The sequence below is a fragment of the Macrotis lagotis genome, chromosome 2, assembly GCF_037893015.1.
Source record: "Macrotis lagotis isolate mMagLag1 chromosome 2, bilby.v1.9.chrom.fasta, whole genome shotgun sequence".
Taxonomy (NCBI): domain Eukaryota; kingdom Metazoa; phylum Chordata; class Mammalia; order Peramelemorphia; family Peramelidae; genus Macrotis; species Macrotis lagotis.
Genome location: NC_133659.1, coordinates 221,269,103 through 221,285,379, shown reverse-complemented (window position 1 = coordinate 221,285,379; position 16,277 = coordinate 221,269,103). Strand labels below are relative to the sequence as shown.

The window sequence follows — 16,277 nt, the reverse complement described above, 5'->3', positions numbered from 1 at the left end:
CAATAATGCAGCCAGGTCTAGAGTCAGGAAGATTCATCTTCCCGAATTCAAATGTGGCCTCAGACAGTTAGTAGCAAGTTACTTAACCCTGTTTGCCTCAGTTTCTTCATCTGTAAAATGAGCTAGAGAAGGAAATAGCAAACCACTCCAATGATGTGATTTGATGTGATGTGATATGATGTAATGTGATGTGGTGTAATAGATATGACTGAACAACAACAAAAAATGTGCCAACCATTGTGCTAAACACTTTACAATAATTTCATTTGATACTTAAAACAAGTACATTTTTACAGATGAGAAAACTAAGGTTAAGTGACTTGTGTGGGTGGGATCATCTAATAACTGTCTAAGGCTGAATTTGAATCTTCCTAACTCCAAGTCTAGCCTCCTAGCTGCCCTAAGCAAAGAACACCTTTGAACCAACTCAAGGAGAGAAGACATCATCTGAGAAGAACCAATTCATACCCTTTCCAAAGAGAGGAAGGGCAGTTTAAAAAAAAGTTCCCAGTCAGTCAATTGGGAGGTAGAGATCACAGGGATCCAGAAAGGCATAGAATATGATACCTGAGTTGAAATCTTGAAAGAAATCAGAGATTCTAAGAGAAAAAGATGAGAAAGGATTGCATTCTAATATCCTAGGAATTGCCAATGCAAATGCACAGAGATGAGAATCAGATCATTGTATGTATGGGTAGAACAATGAGTAAGCCAATGTAGCTGAATTGAAGAGTGCAGGGAAGGTAGTAATGTGTAAAAACACTAGAAGGATAGGAAGGAGGTCAAGTTGTAAAGAGCTTAAAATGGCAAACAGATGAGTCTGTGTTTGCTCTTTAAGGTAATAGGGAGTCACTGTGGTTTGTTGAGAAGGGGTGTAACAAGATCTGAACTGCTTTAAGAACATTTCTTTGGGTCCCTTTCCCATCTGTGCCCTCATCCTTTCTCTGTCCCCTATCTTTATCCCATTCTCTCCTCTCATAGTATCACCCCTTCCTTCTCCATCTTCATCGCCTTCCATCCTTCTATTTTTCCTTCTCCCTCTCTTTATTTCTCCTTTTTTCCTCTCAGGTCCCTATCCATTTCTCCCTTTTCTTTTTTCCCCCATTTTCATTTTATTCTTTTTTTCTCTTGTCCCTCCTGTTACTATTTCCTCTCTCCCCATCCTATCCTCTTTGTGTCCTTCCTGTCTATATTCTTTCTTTTCTTAATTCTTCTCTCCCTTCATCTCTACTTCTGTCCCTTAACCAAACCCCCTTTCTCTCTATCTCCTTTAGCATCTCTTAACTCCTCACAGGCCTCAGCTTCCCTAGTCCTTATTTCTCTACTCATTCTTCCCTGCCCCAAATCCCTGAGCCATGATGCTGTCCCTGATGGTGGCTGGGGGGGGGGGTTGTGTTCCAGGGACTCTTCCTCCTTTCCAAGAACACGCTCCAGAGGCTGCCCCAGCTGCGCTGGGAGGAGGCCGACGCGGTCATTGTCTCAGCCAGGCTAGTGTCCTCAGTCCAAGCTATCCTGGCCTCCACAGCTGGCTACATTGTCTCCACCTCCTGCAAACATATCATGGATGACCAGCATTGGCTATCCTCAGCTTACACTCGGTTTGCAGTGCCCTACTTCATCTATGACATCTACGCCATGTTCCTGCGTCACTGGCACAAGGATGAGGGAGGGGCTGGCCCCCCAGGAGGCACTTGGGCTGTGGCCCGAGGCTACCTGCACAAGGAGTTCCTCAAGGTGCTGCACCATGCAGTCACGGTGCCGGTCTGTGTTCCACTATCCGTGGTGTGGCGCCAAGGCAAGGGGGACTTCTTTCTGGGCTGCACGTTGATGGTGGACATCAGCACACCCTTTGTCTGCCTAGGCAGGATCCTCATCCGGTACAAGCAGCAACACACCCTGCTGTACAAAGTGAATGGTCCCTTGATGCTGCTGAGCTTCCTGTGCTGTCGAGTGCTGCTCTTCCCCTACCTGTACTGGGCCTACGGGAAGCATGCGGGCCTGCCCTGGCACTCTGTACCCCTCAATATACCAGCCCATGTCAACCTGGGGGCCGCCCTGCTGCTTGCTGCACAGCTCTACTGGTTTTTCCTCATCTGCCGGGGAGCATGTCACCTCTTTAGGCCTTGGGGACCCACCCCTCCAGTCCCCCGTCAGCCCCCGGGACTTCACGATGGGCCCCGGGACTGAGGAGAGGGTTGGGGCACCCATTCCTCCAGGAATTGGGCTCTGGGACTGATGGGTAGGGATGGGAACTAGGGGCCTCTCCAGTGGTCCTAGGCCTGGAGGATAGGGATGGAGAAGTTGGCGGGGGGGGGGGGGGGAAGCTTCTCCCTATATGATGGTAAAAGGGATGGAACAGGGACCAGGCTTGTAAGAAACAGCTACCTCTCTTGTCCTCAGGGTGCCTGGGACTGAGGGACAGAGGGTTTGGAATGGCCAACGATCTCCTTTGTATAGGAACTAAGAAAGTAAGAAAGTGGAAATTAGTAGGCACCCTCTTGCATATATAACCCCAGGGATACCCTTTTTTCCCAACTGTAATCAGCAGGGGGCCTAAAGGAGGGAAATTAAAAAGGAAGGTGCCCTATTCCACAGCAGTTTAGCATAGGATGGATTAGGGGGGAGACTAACAGGGATTATAGAGGATCAAGGAGTAAATAATCTAGAGAAGGGCCCTCTCCTTTTTGCTAAGGACATGCCTATTTCCCTTCCTCATATGCTGTAGTCTAGGGGAAGGCAGCTCCTAACCTCACGCATTCCCTCTGGGTGGGAGAGGTACCTCTAACTTCTTTATGTCTCACCAGGGTATAGGTTGGCTACCCCTTAGAGCTAGCTAGCTCCTCTCCTACACAGGCAGCCCAGCATCTTTCCAGACCCTTAGGAATTTTATTTATTTTCCCAGGTTTGTATTAGTTTCTTATGGGGAGGCAGACACTGACAGGCCACACACCACCACCTGGCCCAGCCTCTTCATTGCTGAGTGCCCCACTTGGGGGAAACTGGAGGAAGGGCTCTTGCACTCGTTCCTTCAGGCTATATAATTTGGCCTTCTTGCCCTCTCCCACCAGTCCCTAGTGCTACAGACCTCTTGAGGCTTCCTCCAGATCCAGGAGCAGGGGGAACCTTGGGAGGCGCTATATAAAGACCGCTAATAAAGATGAGAATCAGCGTGAATGCCAAAAAAAGAACATTTCTTTGGCAAATGTGTGGAGGATGGATTGAGGTGGGGTAAAGGCAAGAAGACCAAATAAGAAACTGTTATAATATTCCAGGTAAGAGGCAATGAAGGCCTGGTGGTAGGGGGGATGTCCATGTGAGGTAAGGAGGAAGGAACCAAGATAAATATGCATAGCTGAAAGTGACAAGTTTTGGCAGCAGATTTGCTATATGGAAGGAGGGAGAGTGAAGAGTTGATGGCACCATGATCAGAAATCTGAACATCTCAGAGGAATCTTGACCTCTGATGTTCACAGGAGCTTTTGGAAGTGGGATGAATTTTGTGGAAAAAAGGTAATGAATTATGGTTTGGACATGTTGAGTTTGAAATGCCTCTGGATGTTTAGTTTGGAATTTCTGATGCAAGGTCCAGACTCAAAGACTACATATCATACATAACACAGTCCCCTAGTGTGAGGTTCCAGCACTTGCTCCTTTCTTTGATCTCCATTATTTTTCTTCATGCAAGGCCTAGACTCAAAGACTAATGACGTTTGCCTTTCATTCTTGAAAAAGAACATGGCATCAAGGAGGTGATGCCCTAACAAGCATATGAATTAGATTTGAGTGGGGTGGGGGGAGGCTGCACTAAGTCACCAGCCTCACTTTTTCCTCCAGAGCCATCTGGGTCCAGTGGCCAGATATAAATCAGAACAACTGGAAATGACCCTGGATGCAAGGTCATCAGGGTTAAGTGATTTGCCCAAGGTCTCACAGCGAGTATCAAGTGTCTGTGGCTGGATCTTAACTCCTCTCCTGACTTCAAAGCCAGTGTTTTATCCACTACACCACTTAGCTACCCAGACCCAAAGACTATATGCATCATAACAGTCCTTCAACAACAGGCTCCAACACTGCTCCTTTCTTTGATCTTCATTACTTTTGTCCATGACACACATCTTTCCCAGTCACAAGGTTGCCCTGGATCATTTTTTTTATATTTGTTTCTTTATTGCCTATTTCCTAACCAAATATTTTCCAATAAGGTATTTCAGAAAATGAAGGAGAGTGCCCTAAGGCATGCAGCAAAGCAGGAGAAATCTCAGCTTGAGTGGGATATTAGAGCTTTAGTTAGAGCCATGTAACAACAGTCAGGAAGACATGAGTTCAAATGCAGTCTCAGTCACTTACTAACTATATGACCCTGGGCAAGACACTTTACCTCTATGAATTTCAATTTTCTCCTTGATAAACTGGGGTTAATAATGGTACTTAGGGCATGTAGGGTCTGCAGGGCATAGAGTCAGAAAGACAGGATTCAAATTCAGCCTCAAATATTTACTAGCTGTGTGACCCTAAGCAAGTCACTTCAACCTCTTTGCCTCAGTTTCCTCATCTGCGAAATGAACTGAAGAAGGAAATGACTCTAGTATCTTTGCCAAGAAAAAACCCAAAGGAGGTCACAAAAAGTTGCCATGGCTGAAGCAACTGAACAACAACAAAAATGGCACCAACCTCCCCAGGTTGTTGTGAAAATAAGGTAATGTTTGTAAAGTGTTTTGCAAACCTTAAAATGATATATAAACACCAGCTGTTACTGTTGTTTTTGGTGTGATTCCCAACTTCCTGGACTCAAATATAACCAGCTCAGTATAAAGAGAATTTATATGAAGAATATAAAGAAATAAACGATTTATGTGAACAGCAGTTTCCTTTGAGAGGCAGTTGGGCTAAGGGACTTACCCAGGGTAACACAGCTAGCAAATATCTGGAACTGAATTTGAACTCAGAGCCTTCTGACCTCGGGTCAGAACTTTATCTACTGCACCATCTCTACTTGTGCTACAGAATACTTTATTATGCATTTTTTTCCTTTGAGCCTTTAAAATTCCTGTGAAGTAATCCCTACTTGATAGATAAGGGAGCTGAGGCTGAGGTTAAGTGATTTTTCCTTGGTTACTTGATAAGTATCTGGGACAGAATTTGAACCCAGGATTTTTCCTAATTTCACAGCAGAATGGGGAACAAGATCAGCAATAGTTTACATCTGGCTTTAAAATATGTTGAAAATATATATAAAATCTGAAGAACTAAACAATTGGAAGATAGAGGTAGGGAGGAGAGTACAGTCCTTAGATATTACATCATAAATCTAATCAGGAGATCATAACTATAAGAAAAAAAGGGGCAGTGGGTAATGGGGGGGTCAAATTACAATCAGATGAGTGACCTTTAAATCAATTAGGAGTCATGCTCATGTGCATATGTCTACAAGAGTAATACTCTCATTGGGGCAGCTCAGTGGATAGAGCCCTGGAGTCAGGAGTGCCTGAGTTCAAATCTGACCTCAGACACTTAATAATTACCAACTGTATGGCCTTGGGCAAGCCACTTAACCCCATTTGCCTTGCAAAAAAAAAAGAAAAGAAAAAGAAAAAAGAAAGAGTAATACTCCCACAAAGGAGACCTCAAATAAAAACAGTTTTGCATTAAATAACAGGTATAGGAAAAAGGACTAGACCTGTGATCTCTTAGAATTGAGTAGCTCCCAGATGAGAATACCAGTTAGCACACCATTTGCAATTTAGTCTTAGAGAGTTACCTATAGTAATGAGTTTAAGTGACTAACTTAGAGTTACAATCAATAAACATTGTCTAAATATATAATACGCAAATAGTTTTGTTTAATCATTTCTGACTTTGTAAGCCCACTTGGGATTTTCCTAGTAAAGATACTGATATGGTTTGCCATTTTCTTCTGGTGAAGGAAGCAAATAGGGTGAAGTGACTTGCCCAGGGTCACTCAACTACTAAGAATCTGAGATTGCATTTGAACTCAGGAAAATGAGACTTCTTGACTCCAGGCCCAATACTCTATTTCCTGTGCCATCTATCTGCCCATGTCACCAGAGAAGCCCATGACAATCATTGGATCTCTAATTAATGAAATGCAAAGTCCCAAAGGCTGGATCCCACTGTAAGCTTATCAAGTTATTTAAGGAACTCCCCTCTTCAATCTCTTCTATAAATGTGTATATGGATTACAAGCAAGAATGTAACTGTAAATACCACACATATGTATAGGTTTATGTATAGTGATATTTATCTTGCTTGTCCCTATATGTATATATAGAAATATTCACATGTTATATGTAGTCATATTTTGCTTGTTATCTTCCTAAAATTTTCAGGAATCTCACTTTTTTTGAAAGCCTGTAAAACTGAGGCATTCAGGTGTGGTATCTTTGTTGTTGTGCCACTTGATTTGAGTTTCCCTATCTCTCCTGGGTTAGAAGTAGAGTAGGCAGTTGTGCTCTAGCAGGGTCAATTAGGAAAAGACCAGCTCCATTTCCGACCAGGGGATAGTCTGCCTCTCCATAGGGAGCCTAGTTCTCCTATACCCTTACAGGTGCTCAACATATTAATGTTAAATTCAAGTGTGTATGTTCTTAGCCCTGTGGCAGGTCATAAACCCCCTCAATCACCTTAGCATTCCTAGCAGAGGGGATGACAGGTTCATGACACTTTAGTAGACAGAAAAAATGGTATGTTAAATGTTATTTCCTTCTGTTCTGGCCTATGTGTGTCTGATTTCCATCCCATTGTTATCTAGAATAAGTCCCATTGTTGGGCCACCTGGAATCAACACACTGGAATTTAGGTGCTACTTATACCCTCAGGGGATCAGTCCAACTGAAATAACCTTGCAACTGCCTTTACTTACTCTTTCTTAGCTTTTGCTAAATTTTCCTAAGAGATTTAGCCTTTATTACCGCTGAATTTCTTTGTTTAACCACAGCAACATGTGAATAAACTTTTTTTCTTCCTATGTCTCCTAGTCAAGAGTTGGTCTTTGAAGTGAATTCATTCACATTCTCATAATCTAGATTAAACCACCCTAAAACATTTTTCTGTCATCATCACCACATTCATCATCAGTTGTGTTATAAAAAAATTTAGAGATTAGTGTCCATCATGTATAATTGATAGCACATTGTTTAGCTTATCAATGGATTGGGAGGGAAGGAAGGAAACAACTCAGTACTCAATATTTTTTTTAAAAAGACTTAAAAATAATGATTTTTTTAAAAGAAGGAAGTATTTTGATCTAAATCATTTGCTTCTCACTTGAATCAAAGAACTAATCAGTTTTTCTTGAATAAAAGACTAAATCAATTTATCAGATGTGAGAAATGTAGGGTGTTGGTCTTCATAGGGTGTGGAAGGGAAACCTTAAGTAATCCATTACAAAGGGGGAATGGCCCAGCCAATCTCAAAACTGTTAGAATCTTCCTAATTCCATTCCAGAGATACCAAACCGCAAACTGGTTCTCAACTGGTCAAGAGTGACCTAGAGATCTTGACCTAATGCTACTGAGTTTGGCAATTAGGTAATTGAATATTAACCCACACCCCCCCATGACGATTGGGGTTCTTTAGCATATCATGCCTAGGATGATGTGGGGGGGATCAAATTAGGGGCATGTCATGGAATGGGTGGACCTCTTAGATGGTAACTCAAACTCTGAGAAGCTATGAACATCCAAGAGGGAAGGGAAAGAGTTTCTGAAGACCATAAATTACCTGACTTTGAAGACTAATTCATGCCTCACACCTAGGAGTGAGGTACCCGTATCTTGTAAGATGTATCTTGCAAGGTTCATGAATAAAATGTACAATTTTCTCTCACTCTAGCAGGTTTTTCTTTTCATTCATTTATAACAATTTGGGGGCTATTTTGGGATATTCAGAACCCCCTGAAGAGACGGGGGAAGGAGCACTCATAGCTTGATTTCAAGCCAGATCCTCCTTTCTTTTCCCGGGTTCCCTCGGGTGGATCTCTGAATGGACCTGAAACCCTGCCATTGACAGGGAGAGTGATGGAAAATTGTGGAAACAACCCAGAAAGGTAGGGAAACTCGATTTTTATCTTTCAAGGCTGGTTCTAGACAATTCCAGGAAAGGAAGTCCTAGATGGGAGGCCAGGGGCCCAAAAAGGTGCCTCAGGGAGGTGAGGAAGAGACCCCCCCCATCCAATACCCAAGGAGAGGCCTTTGGGTAGGAAATGAGCTAGCTAGGACAGCGAGGATGCTGTCCAGGGTAAAGAGAATAAGTAAGTTCATCAGATACTGCTGTTCTGAATGGCGGCAAATCCCCATCCTAGGACAGACAGTCTGTCTGGTGGCCAAGGTTTGGGTCTGATGAACAGTGAACCATAAGGTACCTTTAAATAAAGAGGAGGTGGAATATGCAGCATGCTGGATAATTGGAGATGCTAAATTATTTCTAAGCAAGTTAGAAAAAGATAAGAAAAAAACATAGGTGGGATCCTCCGGATGCTCCTAGAGAGGAGGCTAACAGCAGGGCCCAAGAGGAAAGGGAAAGTCTGGAGAGAGGAGAAAAAGAAATACTTTCTAAATTAAGAAAGCCAATTGGATCCAATGCTATGTGAGTGAGTTTGAATGTTCCTGTGGAAGTGTGTGTGTGTGTATTCTATGTCTTGTCTTGTGCAAGTGGCTCTTTTAGGGTCTGAGGAGCTGGGAGTTGGGCCCAGGAGTTTCAGAAGGTGGGGGAGAAGGAAGTAGTATGCAGCGGCCCCCACATGGAAATCAGCCCTTCCCTCACTGAGCCAGTGGTGGCTGTGCAAGGTGTGTAGAATTAAGGGAAGGGAGGGGGATTCGTAAAGAGAAAAAGCTGTCATTTGGGGAGAGTTTAGAAGAGTTTAAGAGAAGGGAAGGATTGAGAAGTTCTAGGAGGGAAGATTTTTTTTATCCTTACAAGTGTCTGGGAAAGATTCTATGATTTCTCCCTGGATTTTGAAAATTTTGTAAAGTGGCTTACAAATCATTCTAAGAGGAGAAGGAAGTAGTTGTGCAGTGGCCCCCATGTGGAAATCAGCCCCTCCCTCACCCAGTGGTACTGTGGTACTTTTCTAGGTGTGCAGAGTTAAAGAAAGGGAAGGAGGATTCTTTTTTTTTTTTTTGCAAGGCAAGGGGGTTAAGTGGCTTGCCCAAGGCCACACAGCTAGGTAATTATTAAGTGTCTGAGACCGGATTTGAACCCAGGTACTCCTGACTCCAGGGCCAGTGCTTTATCCACTGGGCCACCTAGCCCCCCCATCCCCACCCACCACCACCACCACCCCCCCACCACCACCACCACCCCCACCCCCACCACCACCCCCCCCACCACCACCACCACCACCTAGCTGGCCCTACACTGAGGGTTTTAAAAGAGGGATACTAGTGTTGTAATATTCTGACAAAATTTGTATGGGGTGGCTAGGTGGCATAGTGGATAAAGCACCAGCCCTGGAGTCAGGAGTACCTGGGTTCAAATCCAGTCTCAGACACTTAATAATTACCTAGCTGTGTGGCCTTGGGCAAGCCACTTAACCCCACTTGCCTTGCAAAAAACCTAAAAAAAAAAAATTTGTAAAGAATGGGAAGAATTAAAACCTAGGCTGTTAAATTAGTTTGGGATTAAACTATTTTAACACTATTGTAATTTTTGCAGGTAGTTAAGTGGTTTGGGATTTTAAACTCTATTGTAACACCTTTGGGTTAAAAAAAAGCTCTAATTGGTTTTAATGTTAAGTTTAATAATGCTAACAACTGTACTTTTATTTTGGATAGAGCTTTGGGAATATGAGTGCTGGATTCTCTGTATAAGATACTCTAAAGTTTTTCGAATGTGTCATATGCATGAGATTGGATTTTGAGAACTGGGGTAAAGAGACAAAAGTATAAAGAACGTGGGATATTCATTTTGCTCTTGTTCTAAGGGAAATGAGATGTTTAAATAAGAATCTTAATGTTTAATTATATTAACAATGCATGTTTAATTTTAAAGAAGTCAAGAATGGGGTGGCTAGGTGGCACAGTGGATAAAGCACTGGCCCTGGAGTCAGGAGTACCTGGGTTCAAATCCGGTCTCAGACATTTAATAATTACCTAGCTGTGTGGCCTTGGGCAAGCCACTTAACCTCATTTGCCTTGCAAAAACCTAAAAAGAAAAAAAAGTCAAGGATGTGGACTTCTCTCAGGCAGCTGATGGGGCTCTGAACAAGTTGCAATTGTTGGCCCTATTGTAAGGTAACTTATTGATGAATAACATGTTTTTATCAGTTATGTGATATTCTTTTGTACCTGCAAAGAGATTATATTTGCAATATTTAGTTATCTATTGTGAATATGTTATTCAAATACTGTATTGTTAAAGCCTAAGATTAATGTCTGATTGCTTTGAAGGGCAATAAGGAAAATGTGAAAAAGTATGACCCTTTCTGTGATAGATCTGTAGGTTCATGAATAATAATGGAGGGATTTGTGTGTTACTCTGGTATTCTTATTGCTGTTCTGTTACAATGAAATTAATAACGTGTGTTGGAAATTTAAAGCTACCTAAGATGTTTAATGGTTTTAAAGAATTCTGAAAAATAATTTGTATGTTAGGGGGCAGCTAGGTGGCTCAGTGGATGGAGCACCAACCCCGGAGTCAGGAGACCTGGGGTCAGGCCTCAGATACTTAGTGATTGCTTAGCTCTGTGACCTTGGACAAGTCACTTAACCCAATTGCCTTGGGAAAAATAAACATTTGCATGTTGAGGATGAATAGTAGGTAAACAAGTTTATGTGTAGAAGTTTCTAGCTATGTATGTGAATTGGGAATATTTTGGATCTATGTATGTATATTCCAAAGCAGTAGGTGTTTGCTTTGAAGTGAAAACACTATATAATATAGGAAAGATAAACACAAGATAATCTGATATTTCTCTGTGCAGTCTCCTGGACAAAGGAGGCATTTATTTGTTATAAGATACAACAGAATAGAAGGAGGTTTCTCTAGCCAAAGGGAATCTGATATGTCATCTTTATATAGAGATGGAGTAGATATGATTTCAAACAAAGGGATGTCTCTAGTAAGAGGTAGACAAGCCTGTAGGGCCAGTCATGGTTAGAATGCCAGATTTTAGGCAAAGACCCAAGAAGGATAATCGCTTTAGGTAGGGGTTTCATTAATTGAGACTCCATTACTAGAAGTTCTAATTAGGTAAAACAACTATTTTAGATCACAGGGCTTTAATTTTCTCTTATGTCAGATACCAGGATGGTCAACAAAAGGAAATGCTACTGGGTAAATGTCATGTTCTTGGAACCAAGGAAGCTAATGGGCCAAGGATGTCAGGTGACAGGGATGGGCAGCCAAAGGGGCGGCTTCTCAGTATGGCTGAGCTTGGACCCCTTTGATTTGATTTCCCCAAAATGACATTTAGATAATATCTCACTTGGAAGAATAAATATGGCCTAAGACATTTGACTTACCCATGTGACCTCTGCCTGGACACTGGCATTCAATACTCATGTCTATAAAGGAAATTTCCTTTAATATCCTGGATAGTTTTAGGTAAATTAGATCTAATAGCCAGAGATGGGTTAGATGTCTGGCTCTGACACCTGCTATCAGCTACATGCTAAGACAGGAATTAAGTTTCCTTAGTTTTTGTATTAGAAGGGATATTTAGGTAAGAAGAATGGGAAATTCTTAGGATAATTACAGTTTCAAGTTCTAGTTTAAGGAAATGAGTGTGTTAGATAAGTACACCAGGAAAAGGAAAATATGGGAATATTTGGGGAAAAAAATTCATTTTGGTTAAGGATGTTTGAGTTATCATTGTAATGAGAGCAAAGGTTAAAATTGTTTTATTTTAAGCCAGATGCTGGGTAACTCTTAGAACAAAGACTACTGTTGAATGTATGTGTATGGAGCAAACTCCCAATGAGAATGATCACATTGACTCAAGTTTGTGAGTTTGCTCATGTAGTAAAATACTAATGGAAGTTGTATTAAAAGTGAACTGTGTGTGTCAATATGGCAATAAGGCAAAATGTAAATTGTAATAAGCTCCAGAATCTCATTGATAAGTGATGGAATCATGTGTTTTGATCTGAAAAAGATGTTAATCAGTTTCTCTACCAGAAGACAAGGTCTCAAGGAGTTACCAGAGCTGGAGAGGACTTTTTGGAACAGATTCAGAAGATGCTGAAGGACATTGGATGTCTCCAAGGGAGAAGAGAAGAGAAGAGAGGAGAGACACTGGACCAGTTATCTCTACCATCTCTCACCTATGTGTACATTGTTTATCTGTAACTTCCCTTGACTCTGTAAGTGTGATACCCCTATTTATGCCCTTCTCCTTATGGAAAGGAGGAGGGCAGGCAGAGTGAAAATGTTCTCCATTGGGGTGGCTAGGTGGTGTTGTGGCTTGCTTCCTTGGGGCCCACAGCGGTGAGTGACCTCCCTCCAAGAGGGGAGCTGAGAATAAGGGGTCAAGCCACTACTGCCTTATGCCTCCAGCTCAATTTTATTATTGCTTAGCTATTACATATATACTGTTAGGTCTTCTGGGGTAGAACAAAGAATAATGAGGTAATTGTTAGGAAGGTGCAAGCAATGTGTAGGTGCAGCTTCTTGCATTACAGGATAGGAGGGTACATTAGGGAGGAGATGATAAGGTACAGCTATGTTTAGTGCCCTTGGACAGTGGGGCGGAATGTCTAGCTCCCAAGGACTCTGGCTCCCAAGGACTCCAGCTCACCTTATCTCTCAGGGCAGCAAGCCAGCTCCTGAGACTGTCCAGGTGGCGGTTTACTTGGAGATGATTTGTGTCATGGCTGTTAGAATAGCCTGTGTACCCACAAGGTGGCGTAGTGGATAAAGCACCGGCCTTGGAGTCAGTAGTACCTGGGTTCAAATCCAGTCTCAGACACTTAATAATTACCTAGCTGTGTGGTGGCAAGCCACTTAACCCCATTTGCCTTGCAAAAAAAAAAAAAACACCTAAAAAAAAAAAGAAAATGTTCTCCATTGAGAAAGAAAGAGGAAGATTACTGGATGGCATTATTATAGCTATGTGAGTCTGTATAGGGAATGAATCCTATCTCTGATTTAAACAACAGGGTGTTAGTAAAGGTGGGAGGAGAGTCTAGCTGGCAGAAGTCAATGCCTGGTCTTTTGGTGTGGCTGTTGGACTTGCCATAGTTCATAGCAGTTTGAGAATTGGCCTTGGGTGGCAGTACCTCTGGGTCTGGCCTAGATTCTCAGTCCCTGGTCAGAGGTGCATGGTGGCACAGGATTCTGATCCAGAGGAGAGAGACACCAATGGCATATGACTGAGTCAGTTCAGGATGACTATTGTTTATAAATGACTGGCCAGGATATTTGCCTGGGGAGTAGCAAATGTCTGGACATGTCCAGAAGCAGGGTACATATATTCAGGTGACCTCAGACTCATGTGAGATGAATGATGGTACCTGGATCCCTTGTAAAGAGTGCATTTGTTAAGGGAAACTGATTATGAGTTAGTATGGACTTGCAAGGAATGTGCTGAAATGGCCATTTGCAAGAAAGATAATTTAAAGAACATCACTAGGTATATTAGCTATTCTTGGGATTAATCCAATGGCACAAAATCAGGAATTTGGTTTGGATTTTGGAGCCAGGGAGACCTTTCTAAAGACATTGGTATAAAAACTTGCAGTGGAAGGAGGTACAGCAACTTTGGAAATGTACCTACTATCATGATGATTATATGGCCTATTTAAGAGGGCCCCTTGGAAGTAAAGAGGAGGAACAGTATTATCCATTTGTTGGAAACTATTCCTGGAAGACCATCTAGCACTAGAGGGACATTATTGGATTTGTAGGACTACTGCCTAGACCCAGTTGTCCAAAAAGTTGGTCAGGGAGTTATCTAGACTTAAGGGCCTACCACCTGGGCACAGGATGGGAGTTGGGGCTATGGAACCCCAATTTATGTCCTGAATAGGCTAATAAGACTCCAAGATATAGTTGAAATAATTACCAATCAAACAGCTAGGGTGTTAGACTTGCTGGCTACCCAAGCCACACAAACAAGAGAGGTGAGTATTCAACCTAGATTGGTACTAGACTACTTGTTAGCGAAGGAAGGAGTAGTCTGTGGTAAACTGAGTTTGTCAAGCTGCTGCCTAAAGATAGATGACAATGGGCAGGTGGTAAAGAAGATAAGTAGGGATATTAGAAAGCTGCCACATGTTACAGTCCAAATCTGGACAAGCCCATTTGGTACCTCTTGGATGAATTGGTTTACTGGTTCATGGTGGAAAAGTTACTGGATATCTTACTATTGGCCCTAAGTGGGAGAATCCTATTAGCTGTGTCTATTTCCCATGTACAATCTAGTTAATAACTCAAATAGTACAAGATTTTATCAGCAAATTAGGACTGGTGTATGGCTCTAATAAGGAAGAGGTAAAGATATTGATAGGAAAAGTCACTAGTCCTATCGAGGATGAGGAGTGTGAATTAATTTGAGGAAGACACTGCTGGTGAAGTGTGAAGACCAAGTTGTTATTAAAAAGAAAAGGGGGGAGTTGTGAGAAATGTAGGGTGTTGGTCTTCACAGGGTGTGGAGGGGAGCCTTTAGGGAATCCATTACAAAGGGGGAATGGTCCATCCAATCACATCAGAGAAGGTTGTTAATTCCCTGAAACTCAGATTAGATAGAATTTATCCTTTTTTTTATGACCAGCAAGCTAAGTCTTTTTATTTAATGCAATTAAGAGAACTATGTCTTTTTTTCTGCCTTTGAGAAGATTAAAAAGAAATCCTTAGAGGGAGTGTTTAAAGAGAAAGAAATTGATTTGGGAAAGATTTCTCCAAGGGTACATTAGCATAAGCATGACTATTAAACTGGTCTGTTTTAAATAGTTTTTTTTAAAAAAACCATCCAAACTATGAACTTTTGTTTTGTTCTGCTGTGGAATTTTGTCTATTGTTTCATGATCACTGTAAAATAGAAATGGAAAATACTTGAATTAGAATTCTAGTCTGAAGGGGATAAGCTATTTTGGTATTCAAAGCCTTCATAACCTAACCCGATCACCTTTCTAGTCTTCTTTCACCTTATTCAACCCCATATACTCTTTGATCAGTGACACTGGCCTCCTTACTGTTGCAATGACACTCCATCTCCTAACTGTTCTTTTCTCTGGCTGTGCCCTGGCCTGGAAGGCTGCCATTTTTAATCTCACATCTCCTGACTTCCCTGACTTCCTTCAAGTTTCATCCTGTCTTCTTCAAGAAGCCTTTTTTGGATCCCCCTTAATGCCAGAATCCTCTCTGTTGATTACCTCTGACTTATCTTGTACAAATTGGTTTGAAAATTCTTGTTTTTGCCTTCTCTCTCTCTTCCTCACCACTTCCAGTGGAGGGGTCGTGGTCTCTTCGCCGGTGCCATGCCTGCCCTCAGACCCCTCGTGAAGCCCAAAATCGTCAAGAAGCAGACCAAGAAGTTTATCTGACACCAGTCCGACAGATATGTGAAGATCAAGAGAAACTGGCGTAAACCAAGAGGCACTGATAACAGAGTGCGGAGACGATTCAAGGGCCAGATATTGATGCCCAATATTGGTTATGGAAGCAATAAGAAGACAAAACATATGTTACCGAGTGGATTCAGGAAGTTTTTGGTGCACAATGTCAAAGAACTTAAAGTACTCCTGATGTGCAACAAATCTTACTGTGCTGAGATTGCGCACAATGTTTCCTCTAAGAATCGCAAAGTCATTGTGGAGAGAGCAGCTCAGCTAGCTATCAAGATCACCAATCCAAATGCTAGACTGAGGAGTGAAGAAAATGAGTAAAAAGATTTGCACATTTTTATTTGTGTTAAATAAACCCTCAAACTTCCAAAAAAAAAAAATTCTTGTTTTTAAGGTTTTCCTGCATTAGACTGTAAGCTCCTTGAGAGCAAGGAGAGCCTAATAATAGGCAGAGTAGTGCAGATAAAATTGGTTGTCTCTGTTATTTTAAACTTCTCTCTTGGAACCTTGCTTCTGAGTGGGATAAAGTTTGAGATTTCTTCAGTAAAATATTATAGATTGAATTTGGTTAACTGTGCCCCTCCTCCCTTGACAAAGCAAACTTCTGGGATATTGTTGAAGAGTCAACTGACCTCACCTTATCTGTTGAAGTCTGGAGAATCATTCATTTTCTAGGGTTAAAGAGATAATCTGGTTTCTGGTTGAATTTTATGCTCTTTTCCCTAGATTGTTAAACCACATTCTTCATTATCAAGG

At 42.0% G+C, this 16,277-nt stretch overlaps 2 pseudogenes; both read left to right on the top strand.

Annotated features, from left to right (window-relative positions):
- Positions 1-1,355: 1,355 nt before the first annotated feature.
- On the top strand, positions 1,356-2,187 carry LOC141511451 (ceramide synthase pseudogene; annotated as a pseudogene).
- A 13,216-nt stretch (positions 2,188-15,403) lies between these two features.
- LOC141511450 (large ribosomal subunit protein eL32-like) lies at positions 15,404-15,889 on the top strand (annotated as a pseudogene).
- The last annotated feature ends 388 nt before the right edge of the window (positions 15,890-16,277 follow it).